Raw genomic sequence first — 21,702 nt, 5'->3', positions numbered from 1 at the left:
CTGGCGGGGGAAACATGGCCGCCTGTCGAGGGCCTCGTCGTGCTCTCTCTTCTTCTGGCTGCGCGGTGTGAGGCGGTGTGGGGCCTAGGACAATACCGCCCGCGCTCCAGCAGAAGACCAAAATCCCCTGCGGAGAGGGGAACCCTGAGCGGTTATAGCTTGCAGCTAGGTCAAAGCTAATAACGTCAACAACCTCCAATGTGTCGACGTCGGCTGGCCCTCAAGGCCCCGCCACCAGACACAATTTTTTTTTATAGAAAAAACAGCAATTCGAACACAGTTACTAATCGCTGCCAATTCCATACCATGGCGGTACAGGCTTTAGCAGCCCACCAGCCACTCGCCAGGCCGACCCACCTCATGGCGTCGGCCGGGCGGGGCACTGTTTCAATATGTCAAAAGCAAAGGACTGATGTTAACACGGAGCACCATTGGTGGTTGCAAACAGCAACCTCCACTGTGGTGTGCACAATAAAGGGGTTAAATGAATAAAAGAACTAACACCACAAATACTGTAGAATGAGCAAGCCCATGTACACAACGTTAAGGGGAGGCGGACCAGAGAGAACCAGTCCCGCATTCATTCATAATATTCACAACAGCACACCAGCCCTAGCTTAGCCCATTTACCCAAAAGGTAAACAAAGCCCCCCCCGCACTACTCCCCCAATAGACACCGATTGACCGTCAGCAGGAATGGTTGAGAGGAGAGAAAGCTGTAGCATAGACAGACATTCTCGTAGCGGAGAGACAGAACAAAACAGTAGCCCACTACACTACTATAGCATAGCGTTCAACGCTACTATGGACAGAAAACAGTCAGCTGAGCCACAACACGGGCCGCCGCTAAGTCCCGTCCTGCAGTAGTATAGATCTACTGCCACCCGCCAAGCCTCAAGCATCGGCTTCCGGGTGGAAACCCTGTTCAAAGCCCCGCCGGGGCACAGGTTTAAAGCTACCTGGCTAGGCCTACCTAGTCATGGCACACCCTGTTGACAACCCATTTACCCGTAAAAAGGGTAAAATAGGACTCAGCAAAACCCCCACATTAGCTACCGACTGACCTTCATTGATGAACCGGGCAAGAGGAGGGAAAAGCAGCAAAATCCCACGGTGGAGACATTAGAACAGCGTAGCAGTAGTGTTAGCATATAGCATTAGCATTAGCATGTAGCGTTAGCATTAGCTGTTTAGCAGCACGCTTCCAGGATCGTTTTTGGAACCTGTCCACTACAGTGAACCGTTCACCAAACCATCCCGCCCCTGGCGCCGACACACAACATGGTTGTGTAACAAAACAAACCAGCATTACTAACACTAACATCAATGCCTCTGATGACACAGGGCCTACCTGTGTACAAGCTGGCCCGATAGCCAAACCTTGCACGCTGATCCTTGGTCTGCTGCCATCAGACGAGGAAACATCAACATAGGCCCGACGTGTCGCTGAAACATGCCCCGAAGATTCCAGGGGTAAGCAAACCTCCGGTAACTTTCAACATTACGCAATTTCTCATAATCTTTTCATAACAACTAGTTTACATAAGGTGCACTGCGACCGTTATGATGGAAACGAAAATAGAGGAAGTGTTTGGTGACCATGCCTACTGTCTTATAGGCTACGTTGATGGAGTACAATAGGTACATGAGATGAGGTATAACTCGATAGGCTTAAGAGCGGGACGCGATGGCCAAGTACGATAATATAACTGTACATTTGCTATTTGTATGAGTAACATGATGTATGTTATTATTGTTTCAGTTTTACTCCTATACTGTATCAACATTCTCTACAAGAGTATAGATTAAAACAAGGAGCAAGAAAGCTACATCCTGACTCTCGTGTTGCTTATTACTACTGTGGTAGCTCTCCACCTATATACACAAATAGTTTTTTTTGCTGCTGTCCTGTCCATTGAGCATGCACCTTCACGTGGTAGGCACATTAACTGTAGGTCAAACTATCCAAACAAACAAGCACACAATTTAATTGCCATATAAATCACATACAAAGATCTAACTATTACTCCTCTCTGAACATGAATATGAAACAAAAAAGTTATCTATTAACTGTGTAAACCTTATGCAATATTCATCATTGATATTTGGATACTTGAAATCTGTATGAACTGAGTAGTTAGTATCAAATTATGTAAGATGGACCAGCTCCATGCATTAATTTAATTAACAACTATTTGCTCATTACCAGTATGGTATTGTTTAAATTGTACAGCTTTTTGCACATCTTTGTCAGGAAATTCCAACAATTCTGGACCTGAATGTACCAGTTAATTGTAATCATCTCTCTCTCCTTATGTCTAGTCAAGCCAGGTTGTGGAGGAGAGAGACAGGGAGGAACAGGCTGTAGATTACTTTGCCCGTCTTGAGCCTGCTATGTTGCAGGTGTTTTTACATCACAACCCAAAACAAGATTCAGCCAAGAGCGAGTGAGTACACTGGTCCATGGCAATTACTACCCAGCTTTGGAATGGTTTGGGGGAATAGTACAGTAGGTACGCATATTTAACCGTTTCCCGGCCAACCACAGAGATGTCCGTGTTTCGGATCCACCGCTAGAGGGCCATCCACGGACATGTCCGTGGCAAGGTTGTTTTGGCTTTTATTCCATTTTAATAACCTACTCGATGTCACCGAGCAGCACTGCAGAAGTACCCTACTCTTTGAATTTGAAAAAGTGCATTACCAGCCAGATCCTCTTAGGGGCGCTATCTCGATAATGCAGTGTTCCCTGTGGCAGAAGTTGTCTTGTTTTTTCTGGATCTCCAATGTAGTTTTCTGCTAACCTGAAGCTATGCCTATAGTACGGAATACGTTTTGGGACATGGATTTCAGTGTGCAGTAAAGGAATATATGATCAGCCAATGGACATATCGATCTACCAGATGGTGATCGATAACTGGGAAATCCTTTGGGGGATCCAACCGGCCCACGGTAAGAACTTTTTCACATAAATTACACGCTGATCAGGCCTTGTTATGATAGCCATCCAACCGATCAGCGAATGTGGCTACTGAGGCTAACACGGTTATTGGTAATCAATAATCAGAAACGAGGTCCCCCGCCCCCCCCCCCCCCCCCCCATTTCATGCATTCATGGTGGACCATCATACCGATCATATGCAGTTTGATTTTTAACTGTAGCTTCTCTATAGCCGAAATACGATTGGATTTAACATTAGTAGCTTAGCGCCCTGTATCTCGCCTTCCAGGAAATATCCCAGCCCAAATCCCATATAACGCTTATATTCAAGATGCTATAAAATGAGAACGTATTGATGCATTTTTTTTTCTTTAAGCCATTTTGAAGGGACGGTTTATGGTGTCAATTGACAATGAGAATGGACAGATAGCAATACTATAAAGTATAGATTTAGCTCTACAAACAGCCTCATGGACTATGCAAGTCTGTTTAGAAATGCTGGCCGTCTAGAGTGATATTAGATGGATCCAAATGGCCCTGAATGTGTTAAGGGACCGCAAGGATGGTGTACTGATGTGTGGTGTCCGACCGATTGTGGTGGGCCGGTCTGGGCCAAAAAGGCCAGGGCCGATATTTTTTGTCCCAGTCCAGCCCTGGTAGTAGGGGTCTCGCTCGCTCTTGGGACTCGCGCCACAATCGTATAGACCAGCTGTAAATGATGTTGAGAACATTTTTACTCCATACTATTTATATGTACAGGTTTCCAGTTGTATTTTCAAATGCATTTCATGTTCATTACAACATACTTTTCTGATACCTTTTGCTCTGTACAACAAAGACAATGACCACAAACACACTTGACTCAGACTTCATACATATGCTGACACACAACACAAGACAGACACAGGTGTAGGCATGTGAACAGAGAGAAAACCAAGCCGGTTTCAGGAACGGTAGATCGTGCAGTGACCAAATTGCCACCCTCAGGATCATCATCGAGCAATCCATAGAATGGCACTATGGTCTATGTCAATTTCATAGATTTTGAAAAGGCATTCGATAGTGTAGACCGCGAGCTGCTTTGGAAACTCATGGCACACTATGGAATCCCTAAAAAAACATCAGCATAATCAAGAACATGTATCAGGACATGAAATGCCAAGTGTTACATAACGGATGTGTACAAGAACACTTCAAAGTGTGGGCGGTTAAGTGGCGCAGGGCAAGGCGCTCGCCACTAACGCAGGAGATGCTGGGTTCGAGCCCAGCTTTCGGCGTTGCTTCCGGCTTGGCTGGTCATTCATACTAATACAATTGGCAGTATTAGGGGGTAGGAAAGCCGGTGGGTGGGGATCGGACGTTGTGGACAGCGACTCCTACAGGTCGGTTGGTGCGCCTGTACAGCAGAATCAGGAAGCAACGGGGGCAGCATGAGCCTCCCACGAGTTACTCCTCGCCACTGAGAGATCGCGCTGTACAGGTGAAAAGATGCGACGGCTGCCTCCTCGTGTACCGGAGGGGACACGTGATGCAAGGCTTCGTCCACATTGCAGCCGACCAGTGGGAGGCATGGTCTAACAACGTTCGAGACAGGGGAGGGTAGAATTGGACAATACGAGATTGGGATGGGAGAAAAATAGAAAATGGGGAGAAAAAGTAGATACAAAAAAAAGAACACTTCAAAGTGCTCACCGGCGTGAAACAGGGCTGCCTACTTTGCCCCTTCCTCTTCCTCCTATGCATCGACTGGATCATGAGGCAAACCACAACCAATAAAAAGACTGGCATCCGGGAGCTCCAGTAGCTCACCGCGTACCTCAAGCGCTATTTTGGCACCGGGGACAACCGTGCTCGTCACGGATCTGGGGTTTAGCGAGTTCGAATCCCGGACTGCAGCCGTGCCTTTCCCAGAGTGTCTTCCCCCCCATCTGTACCCCTTCAGCCTGTTTCTGTCGGTCATTCTTGACCAGAGTAAATGCGATAAACGCAAAAAAGAGCCAGCGGGATGGCCAAAGTAAAAAAAAAAAAAAGACTGGCATCCAGTGGAGTCTAACGGAGCACCTCGAAGACCTGGACTTTGCGGATGACATCGCACTACTCTCACACAACCATCAACAGATGCAAGACAAAACCCAGCTGCTAGAAACAACTGCAGCTGGCTCAAAATAAATGGACCAAAAACTCAAGTAATCAGAGTCAATAATAAAAGCACAAACCCCATAACCATCGGGGGCCAGACACTGGAAGAGGTTGACATACTTGGATAGTGTTATAGCTGTGGATGGCGGGACTGAGGAAGACGTAAGGGCAAGAATAGGAAAAGCAAGAGCAACATTCAACATGTTAAACAAGATATGGAAAACCTGAAACATCAAACTCAACACCAAGCTCAAAATCTTCAACTCCAACGTCAAATCTGTACTGCTATATGGCTCTGAAACCTGGAAAACCACCACTAACATCATCAATAAACTGCAGACCTTCATCAACCATTGTCTGAGACGTATCCTCAGGATCTTCTGGCCAAAGACAATCACCAACATCAAGCTGTGGGAATGCAGCAAGCAAGAATCAGTGGAGGTCCAGCTGACCAGGAGAAAATGGAGCTGGATTGGGCACACACTTCGAAGACACAAAACCGCAATAACCAAACAGGCATTAACCTGGAACCCACAAGGCAAGCGAGGGAGAGGAAGACCCCAAAACACCTGGAGAAGAGACACTGAGCCGGAACTCAAGACGAGGGGACTGACGTGGAAACAGCTGGAGAGGATGGCTCAAGACAGACGGGGTGGAAACTTTTCATCAATGGCCTATGTTCCGAAAGGAATAAAAGGCCTAAGTAAAAGTAAGTATTACCACACCTCTGAAAGCTGTACAAAGCTAAATGTCAAGCGATATCTAGAGAACCAACCCTCAAGTATTAGAATTAAAAGACAACTACTGACACACACACACACACACACACACACACACACACACACACACACACACACACACACACACACACACACACACACACACACACACACACACACACACACACACACACACACACACACACACACACACACACACACACACACACACACACACACACACACACACACACACACACATCAACTGTTCTCCATGTCAGTGACCAACATACAGTACATCCCAGTAGACATTGTATATTGTTGTAGATGCTAAGATCACGTCACTATCTTGAAAATAAAGGAGACTGAGTGTTAGTGAGTTAACATTTCTTAGCGCTGTGAGTCTGCCAAATGTAGATCTCCTTTTTACTACTCCTCTCGTCCCGTCTGTTGGATTTGAGGTCCGCTCCTCAGCGAAGATCTCAGAAGATGGTTCTCTTGTGTTTAGGGGGTGAGCGGGTTTCCCCCAGGTGGAAGATTCTGGTCAGCGTGCTTTGGTCTCCGCAATGATTGAGGTGCGACTTCTTACTCTCAACACATGGTGATGAGGCCCTGGACTTGGGACGAGGAGATGATGATGATGACACAATGCCCCTGAAGAATTGCATTGCAGCATTTTCGGCTGCGGCCTGGCGACGGGTGGAGGATTTCTTGGGTGACGCCAGGTGACCACGGAATGACCCCTTGCTCCTCTTCTTCTTGTCTCCTCCAAAGAACGTGCTAATCTGATCTATAAGGCAGGCTGGGTCCTTCTTTTTATTTCCCAGTCCAAAGGTGCTTTGCCCTGAGGTGCTTACTGTGGCCATGCTAGGAGCTGCTTGTGGTTGTGTGGGGTGTACCGCTCAGTATCTGCTCTGCCACAGTGTAGTTCCTCGTCCAAGCAATCCAAAGCCCAGTATGCCAACACTCAACTGTGCATCTTCAGGGTGGTTATATTACACCGTCTGACGTGGATGGGGCTGTCCTTGAAGGTGTCGTCACCCGGCCGCAGAGCACCATGGGAGATGATGAGGCAGGTCAGGCGGCTGCGGTAGTGGCGTCCATGGTTCTGGCATCACTCCAGACATTGGAGATTCAGTGCCTGTCGAGTCAGTCACTGCCTCCCTCTGTATGGGTCAGCCTCAGGCCCCTGATGCAAAACAGACTGCGGCACCATGAGCCCATTGTTTAATGGATCATATATTTAAATAGGGTGTACAGTTGGTCAGCCCACCATGGAATAGACTAAAGGAGAGGAAACATGTATTATGTGAGAGATCTCAAAGCCTATGTTGCTGTCCGCCAAATAGCTAATCATCTATGCAAGGGGTTGGGGAAAAAATTTAACATTCAAAAGAGGGCGACTTCGAAAGAGGGCCTAAGCCTAACCAGTTTGAAACAAGGCGGACATTAATAAAAATTTCAATCGATCAATCAATCAATTCAATAACCCACGCTCACTTAAAACAGTGCACCTCCCAGCTGCTTCTATAGAAAGTAGGTTCTTTTTTTTAACCTACTTTCTAAAAACTCATCTAAGAATGAAGTTCTTAACAGTTCTTAACCTGTTAGAAACAAGGCGGACATTAATAAAATGTGCAATCAATCAATCAAACCAATAACACACGGTCACTTCATTCTTGCCTTGAAACAGCGCACCTCCGAGCTGCTTCCACACGGAGGCAACTTCTATCTTTTTTTTTTAACTACTTTTTCTGCGGATGGTTTTGTCAATAAATCTTCAATTAATGTGTGTTTATTGTATAATAAGGTTGGATGAATTCGGCCATTGTATAAAAGCATTACATCACACGACAGAGTGTGTTATAGAAATTAGATCACGCATATGGGGGTCTAACGACCCTTGGCTGCGCCTCTGGCCTAACAACCACCCATAGGCGTGATTTAATTTCTATAACCCACTCTGTCTCGTGATGTAATGCTTAATTACATGGACAAAAATGGAGCAGCAACATGTTGCGAGAAGGCAAGTGTGAACAGGTGTTTTTAGATGGGTCTTGAAAAGGTTGATGTGTCGGAGCCTGGGATGGAAGGGGAGAGGGAGTACCACAGCCTGGGGGCAGCTACGAAGAAGGCTCAGTCTCGGATGATTTTAATGTAATTTCGTGTAGAAGTGCTGTTCTGTTATCTGCCACCAGAAGGCGCAAAGCCTGACAGAATGCTGTGACGTCGTGTTCCTGAATTGCAGCGCTGATAGGATAGCCACAGCGAAAGGCATAGCTCACAATGAAAAATATTTATATAAATTTGACATGCATAACTTATGATGAAGGACAAGCTATATCTAGGCTTTTTCTCTAGGGGAGCAGCTGAGATAAATCGAAGCACAACTTTTCAATCTGTCCCAGCAGAGAAGGATTTGCTGGCCCTGACAGACCACCTCTGCTAATGTGTAATATAAAATTATAAGCATGACTTATTTGAAAAGCAGGAAATGTTTCTTCTGTTGCAGGACGTGGGACAAATTATCATTATTATCCAATGCTTGTGTAGACACCTGAATATGTCTGACAATAATTCAATGTGTCTAATGTTAATTCCTTGCATTCCCTGTGTTCGCGAGGACGTTGTGTAACTGGCTGACCGCTCTTGATCCTCCCTATCCTAACATTGACACTTAACTTGCTGACCTCTCTTGATCCTCCCTATCCTAACATTGACACTTCATAGTGGGACAGGATACAGGTGCTGCCAGGGGGAGCTGGTGGCGACGTTGGGCAGGGAGACACAGGTGAAGAAGGATGGGCTCAGGGTGCAGCGCCGACGGAGGAACTTCCTCTTCATCGTTTTCCAGAGAGGGAAGAGGACACACGGAGCTGGAGCTCCGGACATCAAGCATGCGAGATATAAACCCAGTTACGAAGCGGGTTAGTAATGAGTATGCGATAGCTTAGCTTTTAGTTAATGTGGAAGAGACATTGTGAACGAAGAAGCAGACGAGCGACTGCCGAAGAGTGTGGTAGATATTGCCCACATTGCGTTTTAGCTGAAGTATATGCGTCATGACTAGGGATGGGTACCGAATTCGGTACTTTTAAGGTACTGAACCGAAACATGTCGGTACTACCGAGTATCGATTCAAGTGAGATACAGAATTTATTTATTTATTTTTTATTTATTTAAAAAAAAATTAACTTTTTTTTTTTTCATGTCAACGTTCACACGCACAATATATGCTTACCTAGGATTTGACTTGATTCAACAACAAAGCAGTCGGAGCAATGGCAAGCCGAAAACGGTCGAAATTGTAGTTATTTGAAGTTTGGATTTTTTTACGACTGAGGTAGGTAAATAAAAAATTTTGAGACTAAAGTACCGAAAAAAGGTACCGTTGGGTACCGGTATCGATTCACAGGTACCGGTACCGTATCGGTTCAAATGTGAAAGGTACCCATCCCTAGTCATGACAGGGGGTTCACCACGACCCACAGCTTAGCTTCAGTTAGGCTAGCACCACAGTTTAGCCCGCGTGTCGCCCCACCCCTTCAGCCCAGCAGCGGACGTCACTACACGCTCCTCCAGCCTCTCCGAGCCGTTACCCCAGCAGTCACCTGCCCAACGTCTACCCAGCCCCGCTGCCTGCTATCACGGGACCTCCCGACGGCCATCTCACCACACGGACGGTTGGTGGTGGGAGCAGGCCCGCCATTTGGAGAGCGCTCCGAGTACAGCGAGCGCTCCGAGTGCTGAAACTTTATCGGTAGACATTCTCTCTGTGCGACGCGGCCTCTCTAAGGGCGAAGACAAACAGTGCTTTGAACTGACGCTGATAACAGTGTTTAGGGGCGCCCTGACCTTTTATTATTTTGGGGAAAAGCCGGCTATAGATAGGACTTTTATTTGCAACGTGCAAGTTTCTTATGTCTGGTCATTTTTAGCATGGTGTTATTCACTGTCAAATATGCAAAGAAAAATCATAATTCATATTCTCCTTTGTTCCATCACAATTTAAGCAAGCCTAGTAATAGGCACAATATTGATGTCACTGGGAATACATTCACTGTCCATAGATGTCCCTAGATACCAAGAACATGCAAATGGACCTTGTAGAAGTGGAGCAATCTTCAATTTACTTAGGTATGTATTTTAGGCGGATTTTCAGAAAATAGGGCTCCGGGCTTAAGAGGTTAATATTGGCTCAAAGGCACCATGTGCTCAATATCAAAAACAAAAAACTACTACTCTGCACTCAAGTTCAAACTCAACTCAAAATCCAAATGTTACAATGCATGTCAAACAACACTTCTAGAATAACATTAATGATATAGTTAATTACATTATACATATCATGTATGTGCGTGGGTCGCTGGGTTAGCTACCCGTGGTGTACTACTCTTCAGCTAGCGTAGCCAGCTAGCCTACCAACGCAGTCCGACACGGAGCAATGAACTCTGAATTCCTATCCGACATTCACATCACATACACTGATGGTCATGTACAACGTTTATTCCTTAATTCCACGTTGAAATTACATTAACACTTTCTGCGCCAATCACGAAATAATACGCGTTTGCTCGCCAGCGGTTGAGCGCCAAACACGTAATATAACATTTTTAGATCCTTAGATTTTTTCCTCTGATCCATTCTAAATCATCATCCGGGTCATTCTAGCCGTCCCTGGGTCGTTTGTATATGTTGGAATTGCAATGCCGATCGACTATCACCAGGTGGCAGTATCATCTGTGTCTGAACTGGAATTGCATTGGCGTGGATAAATGTCTTCCTTTTGAATTTCTTTTGGTAGGGGCTCCTCCTCCTGCTTGAACAGAGATTCACATTGATCGCCTCGCAATTCCGTTGCCTAAACGTATTTTACCATCGAAACGTGTATAGACATATACACTGGTAATCACTTGGAATAATTTTTTTGGAATACCTTCTGGCTAAGGTAAGGTATATTCTATGTCTATTTTACTGAACCTGAAACGTGTTTTTCTAACGATCACAGTTCTGTGTTTCACCGGACGTAAAATATGCTCTGCAAACACGATCACAGTTTTGAGTTAAAACGACCCCCCCCCCCCCTTGATGATTTTGTGAAGGTACATATGTACATGTTATATACCTTTGATTTGGGAGTATTTGGGGGTTCAGGGAATCAACCAGAACGATTCGGGCTTATTGCACATAATGCATTTTTATCTTGCAATCTATGAAAAAAGACTGGATTATCTTGGAAATGCGCGATGTTTAGCGTGTAATAAACTACAAACTACAGTGTGTAAAAACAAAAAAAAATTCCATGTTGCACTACAAGCAGGGGTGTAAAGTACTTGAGTAATTGTACTTTGTTACAATACTTAAGTACTGTTTTGGGAGATTTGTACTTTACTCGAGTATTATTAGTGTTGTAGCCAATTTTTTTTTTTTTTTTTGGTCTTTTTCCCCCTCCATTTTCCTCCGATTTTCTCCCATCCCAATGTTAGTCGTATGCCAATTCCCAGTCCCTTCCTGGTCGCTGCGCACTTACCCCCCACAGTCAGATCATCTGGGAGAGTGGAGGCTACCACGTGCTTCCTCCGACACACGTCCAGCCAATCACCGCTTCTTTTCACCTGGCAGCGTGGATTCTCATCGAGAGGGCGTAGCGTGTGGGAGGACCACACTATCCCCCTCGAGTCCTATCCGCGCTTAGCAGGCGCCCCGACCGAACTGTAGGAGTCGCTGTTTACAACGACCCGGACCCACCCCGCCAGCTTCTCCCACCCTCTAATACAGCCAATTGTATTAGTGCAGACGGCCAGCCAAGCTGGTGACAACCCCGGAGCTGTGAGCTGGATTCTAACAGGCGAATCCAGCTCACAGCTCCGGGGCTGGTGACAAACGCAATCTCCGCTCGGCCACCTAACCGCCATGTGTTGTAGCCAATTTAATGATTTTCTGCCTTTATGTTACTGTATGAAGGCACCGTGTCATCATGAAAGTGTTGACCAATTAGCAGGCAGTGGGCTCAGGAGGCGGGGCTCATGTGCGCTTAGGTGCAGTCTATATGTATGGGTTCACAGGTGTGCAGCGGCAGGGAATTTGGGTAATTATCACAGGGAAGCCACACTATCTTTTTACTGTGCTCGTTTGTTTGTTTTCAGTTACATTGAGTCACTTTTTGAGTTTATTTTGTATGCTTATATTTGTCCACACCGCAAGTAGTAATAAAAACTCTCAACAGTAACCAAGGAGAAGACATAATTTTATTATCAACAAGCATCACGCGTAGGAAAGAGCTTCACCCAGTATTCCCTCACTGGCAACATTTCTTGTTAGGTTGCCCTTACACAAGTAAAAAGATAAGCTTCTAAACAAGATTGTTTTCGAAGACGGACAGATACGGAAGGAGTCAAGGAACAGTGCCCCTTTTCATTGACGTTTCTGCCGATTCAACCACGACATCAACAACGCGGAACAGCACATCAAAGAAGTTACGGTGAGACGGATTCATGAATGAATGGAATAAAGTTGTGGAAGGAGTGGCCTCGCGCAAATGGACAAAGGCAAATCCTACCAAGAATTCTATATAAAACCTCCGCCTATTGCTTGACATTGTAGACATGAGTAGCGTGGGGAATCAGGAAATTAACGTTGAAATGGAGGCAGCTGTCAATCAAGATGAAACAGACAATGAACTTGGCAAAAGGCTTTCTAAGCCCACATTTAAAGCTTTGGAAACAAAGATCATGTTGTTGCATAAAGAAAGGAACTTTGGACTGAAACAATTGTGTAAAATGGCTAAAGAGTTGGATCAAATGATGTGCTCAAATGAAAATATTTCCGTCATGCAAATTAAGCACGACACACTGTGGAAGTTGGTTGGTGAAACTACACGGGTACATGAATCACTAAAACCTCTATTGCCCGACGACGAAATGTCTAAACAAACAGAATGGTTTCAAGGTCACCTGCACAATGTTAATCAAATCATTGACAAAACGGAGAAATGGGTGTGTGCTAATAGGGAGCAGTGCATGCCCACACAAGTTGATGACAATGATTACGAATTCAATGATGTGCCCAATGCAACTGAGGGTGTGGTTGACACAAAGAACAATGCTGTTTCGAGTACAAATGAGGTTCTGAATAACAACGGTTCAAATAACAATGCTGTGTCCTATACAAACGAGGGTCTTGATAATGATGGTTCAAATTTCAACTTTGTGTCAAATGAAAACGAGGAGGTGAATAGTATTGGGCCAGATGACAGTGTTTCCAATACGGGTAAATCAAGGGTGTCACGTGGTAGTTCTACCCGACACTCAATGTCATCAAACATTTCTGCATCCATCTTGGCACAGGCCGAGGTGGCGGCACTCGTGGTATTGGAAATGGCGTTAAAAGAAAGTCATGAAATGGAAGCCCAGCAAGCACAATTAAAGGCACAAATGGAAGCCCAGGAGGCACAAATAAGGAAAAAAAGACAATTGCTTCAAATACAAAGTCAAATTGCTGCTCAGACAGCTAAGGTGAATGTTCTCAGGAACAGAGGGTCTGACATTGAAAGCAGAGTTACAGATGGAATGAACTCTTATGCATCAAAAGAAAAGGCTGTTCTCAACCCCTCTGCTGTACAATTCATTCCATCAATGTCGGATTGTCATGTCAGCTATCCACCAACAGGAGGGAGTGGACCTGCAATGGCAATTGATGCACAGCCAATGGATTCAACACAGCAATACAGATTTCCACCAACAGGAGGCAGCAAACCTGCAAGACCACCTCAATCACACCAAAAGCTATACAAGCAGCCCAGTACTGTAGCCACTCGGCACAAGGAAATCAGTTCTCACGGAACCAAAACAAAACCAAGTGCCTTCACTGCAAGCATGCCACAACGATCTCAACACCTACCTCCTGCTGTATGTTCACCGCAGCAACCCATTCAAAGCAGTGAGGATCAAGGCAATATCTTCACGATCATGCAGAAGCAAAATGACATTACAGCATTACTTGTGCAACAGCAAGTTTCCTTATCACTACCCCCCAGGGATATACCAATCTTTGATGGAAACCCTTTTGAATACAACACATTCATTAGAGCCTTTGAACATGGAGTGGAAGGAAAGGCTGTTAATAGTGTGGACTGCTTGTATTACCTGGAGCAGTACACTAGAGGGCAACCTAAAGAGCTGGTAAAGAGCTGTCAACATATGCCATCCGACAGGGGGTATCACAAGGCAAGAACTCTTCTGCATGAATGTTTTGGAAATGAGCAGAAAATAGCCACTGCATATATGGAGAGAGCGTTTGGATGGGTACCTATAAAATCAGAGGATATCAAGGCTTTGCAAGCATTTTCGTTGTTTCTACGCATCTGCTGTAATGCCATGGAAGACATCAGCTATATGTCTGAGATGAACATGCCATCAAACCTACGGGCAATAATTATGAAGCTACCTTACAAACTCAGGGACAGATGGAGAAACATTGCTTTTGAATACCAGGAGAGACACCATCGTCAAGCAGGTGTCTATCGCATCTGACCCACTGTACGGGGACATTCTAGACACTGAATGTCTCAATGTCAAAGTTAAAGATTGGAAACAAATCTTCACAAGGACGCCTGCAGGAGAGAGGAAGCAGTTTTGCTACCTTTGTGGCACCCGTTGAGCTTGACAATCAAGAGGAGAGAGACAAACCAATAAGAGAATCCTGCCTGCTATGTGAAGAGGGTCACAGTGTGGAAACATGTTCTAAAATGGAGAAGAAGCGGCATGGTGAAAAAATAGACTTTATAAAAAGAAAGGGCGCTTGCTTTGGATGCTTACATGTCGGGCACATACGTTCACAGTGCCATAGTAGGTTGTTTTGTAAAATATGTAACCTAAGACATCCTACCATTCTCCATATTCATGAAAGGGAATGGAAAGAACTAAGATCACGACAAGATGGCACACGAGATGAAAACAGAATGAGTCAAGTCACCACTCCCAAAACTTGTGGCCACATAGGGGCCGGAGCACAAAATTGCGTCTTGTCTATTGTACCTGTCAAGATCAAGGCAAAGAAAGGCAACACAGTCTTAGAAACCTATGCATTCTTAGACCCCGGCAGTTCATCCACTTTCTGCTCTGAGCAACTCATGAGGAAGCTCAACTTGACAGGAAGGAGCACTAGATTCCTGATGAAAACAATGAACCAAGAAAACTTCGTCAACAGTCAAGTCATTTCAGGACTAGAGGTTGCAGCACTAAACAGTGACACCTACATTGAATTGCCTGATGTGTACACCCAACACAAGATGCCTGTGACTCGATATAACATCCCGCGACAGAAGGACTTGTATGCTTGGCCATATTTAAACACTGTGGAAATTCCTGCTATTGACGCTGACGTGGAGTTGTTGATAGGAACTAACACTCCAGACGCAATGGAGCCATGGGAAGTGATAAACAGCAGGGGTAAAGGACCTTACGCTGTTAAAACCCTGTTGGGATGGGTTGTTAACGGACCGTTGAGAGAAGGCGGTGACAGTGGGATCGGCTGCCCCACGGTCACAGCCAACCGCATTTCCATTGCTCAGATAGAGGAATTGTTGGTTGAACAATACAACCATGACTTCAATGAGAAATCAACAGCAGACAAGCCAGAAATGTCCATAGAAGACCTCAAGTTCATGCAGATTGTCAATACTTCAGCCGAACTAAAGAATGGACATTACTGCTTGCCATTGCCTTTTAGAGAGGACAACGTTGTCATGCCCAACAACCACCACCTTGCTGAGCAAAGAATCCACGGCCCGGAGTTCCTTTCCAAAAGTGAGGAAGAGTGGCCTGTTAACATTATGGATACAAGTTCCATCAACAGTGATGACCCAGAGGTCAGAGTAGAGGCCTCAGTTAATGCTGTCATCATCAACGACGCACCACAAGCAACAAATCAGCTGATAACTTACTTCTCCTCATGGAACAGACTTAAGACCTCAGTTGCGTGGTTTCTTCAGCTAAGGAAGACGCTGCAGGTGCTGCTTCAAAGGAGAAAAGAACTACAAGCTGCTCTGTGCAGCACCGAGTTTGACATAACTCACAAGAACAAAGTGGAAGAGGACATGAAGAGTTTCAGAGCCACAATGGGTGGTCACACCTTATGTCCTGAAGACATCGACACTGCGGAAAGAGCCATCATTCAATACTGTCAAATGGACAAGTTTAGTGATGAAATCACTGCTTTAAAAGAAGGAACATCTGGAGTAAAGAAAGGCAGCCACATTTGCAGACTTGATCCAGTACTGGATCACAGACTTTTGAGAGTGGGAGGAAGACTTAGCAAAGGAGCAATGTCCGATGATATAAAACATCCAGTCATTCTTGCTAAAGGTCAACACATCTCACGTCTCTCATCTTACGCCACATGCATGAACAGCTGGGACACTGTGGAAGGAACCACCTGTTTTCGGGACTTCGCAGACGGTACTGGATCACCAAAGCAAATGCGGCTGCCAGAAAAGTACTCAACTCCTGCGTTGTCTGTCGACGAAACAGAGGAAAGCTGGGCGAGCAAAAGATGGCAGATTTACCAAAGGAAAGGTTGCAAGCTGACTTTCCACCGTTCACAAATGTCGGCATAGACTATTTTGGACCATTTGAGGTGAAGAGAGGCCGTAGCCTCATCAAACGATACAGAGTTATTTTCACATGTATGGCCAGCCGGGCAGTCCATTTGGAAATGGCCTACTCATTGGACACCAGTTCTTGCATTAACGCCATACGCAGATTCGTTTCTAGAAGAGGCCAAGTGTCACACATTAAGTCCGACAACGGCACCAATTTTGTTGGGGCAGAACGTGAGCTGAGAGAAGCTTTAACTCACCTAAACCAAGAGAAAATATCAAACTCACTACTTCATCTTGGAGTAAAGTGGAGTTTCAACACTCCAGCTGCATCTCATCATGGAGGAGTGTGGGAAAGGGTCATTCGCATGGTCAGGAAGGTGCTGACTTCTGTTCTTCATCAACAACATCTAGACGACGAAGGATTACAAACATTCCTGTGTGAAGTAGAGGCCATATTGAACGACCGTCCCATTACGAACGCCTCAGAGGATCCAAATTACCTTGAACCTTTGACCCCGAATCACATTCTTCTGTTAAAGGGCAAACCTTCCCTACCACCATGGCTCTTCAGCAAAATTGACTCTTTTTTTTTTTGATCACATTTTTTTATTATTAATTACATGAAACAGGACAACACAATAACCACAGTAACAAAAAACATAACTTCACAGGAGAATAACAAACAATAATAATACAGAATAATAAATTATAAAGACAAAAAGAAAAAGAAACAGCGTCCAACCTATCAAATATAGATGGCTACTTCAATAACAAAAAGGGTCTTCAAAACATGGCAACCTTTCCCCACCTTTACAAAGTGGAGTGACTTAAAAGATTGTTTATGAGAGTGTTGCCGCAGATTTACTGTAGATAGCCTAGGTCCCTTACACATGTTCAAGACTGCCAAACTCGCAGAAGGTAAAGTGCAAGAAGAAAGAAATTCTTCCTCCAAGTTGGTTGACAGGTCAATCAGTCTGCCAATATTAGTCCCTTGGGGAGATGGCATGTGAATTGACATATAGCGCAGAATAGCTAAATACCAACCCCCCCTAAAATCCCCCCAGTCAAAGTTAAGAAGGACAAGACAAAAACCAAGACAGACAAGACATTTCCTCCTCCCCCTCCCCAGAGACCGCCGGACCCCCCCGATCAAGCGCCCCAACCCCGCTCAGCCGCACACTGCAGTCTTTACCTTCTCCGCTGCTGCGAACCACAGGTCAAGGCCGTGGATATCTCAAGATAAATCACATCCAATAGAGTTAGGGACCAGTTAATCATTGTAAGCTTCTCAGGCTCCTTCCATCTCATTGCTATTAGCTTCTTCGCTGCTGTGACGCCCGCTAGGACAACCCTTTTCAGTTGTACGGACGCGGGTAGTGTCGTTATATCGTTCAGGAGTAGCGTAACAGCTGTGAATGGGATAGTTAAGCCACACAGATCTGAAAGTTTGTCCGTTATTGACCTCCAGAAGCGGGCCACTGGTGGGCAATCCCAATACATATGCATATAAGTGCCAGTGGCCTTTTGAGAGCACAAAGTGCACCGAGAGTCGGTTATCAGTCCCATAGCATATAGCTTCCTAGGTGTAAGATAGGTCCTATGAATATAATTAAAATTAATTTGCTGGTGATTGGGGTTGCGGGAAGATAATGCCACATTTGCCCAAACATCATCCCAGTCAAACTCGGGGTCCAACTCCGGGATATCCACACGCCAGATTGTATCCAATGATAAATTTGTATACGTGGATTGAATTAAGAGCGTATAAAAGTCGGAGACAAACCCTCTGGATGTCGTCCTGTCCACTATGAGCCTGAGGAAGGGGTGTGGGTGCAAGGCCTGAGCCCACGGTACGCCATGCGCCCTCAGTGCTGACCTTAGTTGAAGGTAAAGAAAGAAGGACTCGCCGGGAAGATCATAAAATTCTCTTAAGTCCTGAAACGCACGGAGGCCGTTCTTATCATAAATATCCTCCAGAGTATGCACTCCCCTCCTTTGCCATTGAGGAATATTAACCGGCTTGTGTCCAACAAGTAATTGCTGGTTATTAAAAATTGGAGAGTCCAGGTGCCATGGGCATTTAACCCCACACGACCTCTGTACATTACGCCACGTTTGGATCACGTGAGTTATGATCGGTCCATACCTCAGCCGGCATTTCGAAATAGAGACAGTGGAGTACACTACATCCTGCAATCTTAGCGGAGACACCGCCGCCGCTTCTAAGGAGCGCCACGATACAGCCTCTACAGGGTCTAGCCAGCACATCAGAGGTCTCAGTGAAAAGGACCAGAAATAAAGCTTAAAATCAGGGATTGCGAGGCCCCCATCTTGTTTTCTACGTTGAGTAGTAGCCCTTTTGATTCTCGGGCGTTTGTTATTCCAGATAAACTTAGACACCATCGATTGTACCTTGCGCCAGTGGTCTATTGGAGGGGGCAGGGGGAGCATTGAGCTAATAAAATTTATCCTAGGCAGGATGTTCATTTTGATTATGGAAGCCCGGGCTTGTAAGGAGTTAGGAAGGGACGACCACCTGTCTAGATCCTGGCGTATTTTATCATAAGTACCCGTGAAGTTGTACTTAGTAGTTTGGTTCAGCGTGGGGAATATCTCTATGCCCAAGTATTTAAAATGTTCTACTATGGGGATATCAGCTGGTAGTCGTACCGCCTTGGCCAGTTCATTAAGAGGTAGGCAGGCTGATTTGTTCCAGTTAATCTTAAAGCCTGACAATTTACCAAAGTCGTCGATTATCCTCAATAATTTTGTGGCCGACCGGGAGGGGTCGTCCATGAAAATCAGCAGGTCATCCGCATAGAGAGCAATTTTGTGTGGAGTATTATTGACCATTATGGGGACGATGTCCTCCGATTGCCTAATAAATTGGGCCAAAGGTTCGAGGGAAAGCGCGAACAGTCCTGGGCTCAGAGGACAACCCTGTCTAGAAGATCTGGAGACTGGAAAGAGTGTGGAACAGTTTTTGCCTGTCAGTATCATCGCAGACGGCGAGGCATACAGGACTTTAATCATATGAATAAAACTCTTCCCAAGACCCATGACCTCAAGTACCTTCCACAGGTATGACCACTCAAGTCTGTCAAACGCCTTCATGGCATCCAAAGACAGAACTGTGGATGGAGTTGTATTGTCTTTACTGTTATCGATTACATGCAACAGCCTCCTAAGATTATCTGCAGCCAGACGCCCCGGGATAAAACCAGTTTGATCGCAGTGTACCAATACAGACATAAATCTCTGCAGGCGACGGGCCAGCACCTTGGCAAACACTTTTAAATCGGCCCCGAGAAGACTCAAGCTACCACAATCATTGGGATCTTTGTCCTTCTTGAGAAGTAAAGAAATCAACGCCATATTGACATCTCTTGAGAACTCCCCTTGTTCGATAGCGTAATTGATCATATCGAGCATCAATGGACCCAGTTGGTCCCAGAAAGCTAAATACACTTCGGGTGGAATACCATCCCAGCCTGGTGCCTTACCCCTCTGCATTTCAACAATCGTCTCCCTCAATTCCACGAGAGTAATCGGTCTCCCCAGTTCCTTGGCCTCTTCCTCAGAAATGTGGGGTATCTCAAGCCCGCCAATGAACGATTCAAATTTAGAGTCATCAAGATTACCCTCTGAGCTATATAATTGTGAGTAAAACTCTTTAAAAGTGTCATTGATCTTTTTCGAATCAGTAGTGACTGCACCCTGGCTCGTCCTAATCGAGGGGATATCCGAGAAATGATCATTTGAGCGTATTTTCATTGCCAATAGATGGCTAGGTCTGGAGCCGTGAAAATAGTAATTTTGTCTTGTCCTATGTATCAAGAACTCAGACTGTTGTTTAAGTATGGAGTTTATTTCTTTTTTGACTATCTTACGTTGTGTGTTTAGTCGTTCATTATAGTTAGTTTGCAAGGATGCGTATAGGTCTGCATATAATGATTCCAGTCCTTCTAGCTTTTTTGACCGGGATTTTCGCAAATTGGAGGCAAATAGTGTGACATGACCCCTGACAAATCCTTTCAATGCGTTCCACAGGACCCTAGGGTCTTCTACTGTGCCAACGTTGATCTGCAAAAATTCAGCTAGTTTACTCCTGAACTCAGAACAGAAGTCATCGTTCTTTAGCAAGGTCGAATTAAAACGCCATCTTGAAAATCCCCTTGTGGTCTGAGAGAGCCAAGGGAACCAATGAGACATCGAAACTATCAAACATATTAGGGGACGCGAATGCATAGTCAATTCGAGAGAAGCTTTTGTGTCTGGCTGACAGGTGAGAGTAATCTTTGAGGGTGGGGTTGGATAAGCGCCAAAGGTCTGTGAGCCCCGTGTCCTTGGCCCACATCCTAAGGGCCTTAGAGGCCCGTTTTTGGTCGCTCGTTTCAGAGGGCCCGGACCTATCCATCTCCGCATTAAAATCGCCACCGACAATGAGAGCGTATCCATTAAGTTCCAACATATTCTTCGTGATTGTATTATAGAACGCTGAATCAAATGTGTTAGGAGCATACAATGCTATTATAGCCATCTTCCTATGCAAGAATTCAACTTTTGCTATAGTAATCCTTCCCTCCGTGTCCGACCATACATCCAAGACTTTGATATCAAGGTTACGTCTTGTAACTATGACTACTCCTTTCGTCTTATCATCGGCTGAGGATGAGGAGATAACGTGATATTGCCGATTTGCTAGTCTTGACACGTCACCTACCAATAAATGCGTCTCACTAAGGAGAGCAAGGTCAATATTTCTCCTCTTCAATAGCCAAAGGACACTGGCACGCTTGTGTGGGGCGTTAAGCCCTCCTGCGTTCCAAATTAAAATATTCAATTTAGCCATGGTCGAGCTCGTCTAAATGCGTAGAGAACATACCAGTGCAGCCAGGCTGAGTACAGAGGCGCTGATCCAGGCGGGCCCAGACGGTCAATCCCAGGAGTTCAGAGGAAGAACAATTACACACATATAAGACAACAGTACATAAAACACATAAAAATACCACCCCAGCTACAACCCCCCCTCCTTCTACTCTAAACCCTAACCCACCCGTCCTATTATAAGCCCCCCTATACCCACTCTCCAATCCCCACCCTATGCCCCATCCACTGAGGATGGTCATCTTCCTATCACTTCCCACTAGAGACATGGATCCAATAAGACGCTCCCCACTCTAACCCCCCTCTAGATAAACCCCTGAGTAAACCCCCACTAGTCCAATAAACACAAATAATAATAAAAATCAAATAAAATCAATAAAGATATCGGTCGAAAACCACCTGAGCCCTGGCCCCAA

The sequence above is a fragment of the Notolepis coatsorum genome (genome assembly GCF_963971535.1).
Source record: "Notolepis coatsorum genome assembly, chromosome: 1".
Taxonomy (NCBI): domain Eukaryota; kingdom Metazoa; phylum Chordata; class Actinopteri; order Aulopiformes; family Paralepididae; genus Notolepis; species Notolepis coatsorum.
This window is presented reverse-complemented; position numbering follows the sequence as displayed.